Source organism: Etheostoma spectabile, chromosome 2, assembly GCF_008692095.1.
Source record: "Etheostoma spectabile isolate EspeVRDwgs_2016 chromosome 2, UIUC_Espe_1.0, whole genome shotgun sequence".
NCBI classification, from domain to species: domain Eukaryota; kingdom Metazoa; phylum Chordata; class Actinopteri; order Perciformes; family Percidae; genus Etheostoma; species Etheostoma spectabile.
In genome coordinates this window covers 18506248-18506783 of record NC_045734.1, presented here as the reverse complement: position 1 = coordinate 18506783, position 536 = coordinate 18506248, and the positions used below count along the sequence as shown (strand labels likewise).

Below are 536 nucleotides of genomic sequence, written 5' to 3'. Positions count from 1 at the left end.
GAGTAGGCTTAAGACTTTCCTCTTTGATAAAGCTTATAGTTAGGGCTGGCTTAGGTGAAGTCCTGAACCATCCCTTAGTTATGTTGCTATAGGCCTAGACTGCTGGGGGACTTCCCATGATGCACTGAGCACCTCTCTCCTCCTTCTCTCCATCTGCATGCAACCTCATCCCAATAATCCATGTTACTAACTCAACTTCTTCCCTTTCCCAGAGTCTTGTGCTCTCTCACCCCTCTCCTCTCTCCTATCACTTCCTGCACGTTTTTCTGGCTCTGGATCTGTGGAGGCTGGATCTGTGGTTGGAGTCACCTGCTGCCTCCATGTTCCTGCTAGACACCGTCTGCTACAATTCTCCATGTTTCTCTCTCTCTGTATCTCTATGTCTCTTTATCTCACCCCCAACCAGTTGAGGCAGATGACCGCCCACCCTGAGCCATGGTTCTGCTCGAGGTTTCTGCCTCGTAAAAGAAAGTTTTTCTGTGCCTCTGTTGCCTAGTGCTTGCTCATGGTGGGAATTGTTGGGTTTCTGTAAATAA

The 536-nt window shown here is 48.7% G+C and overlaps 1 protein-coding gene across 1 annotated transcript in view; it reads right to left on the bottom strand.

The window, feature by feature from the left end:
- Positions 1 to 536, bottom strand: part of ift56 (intraflagellar transport 56) — an 11773-nt gene that overhangs the window by 3103 nt on the left and 8134 nt on the right. The window lies entirely within an intron of this gene.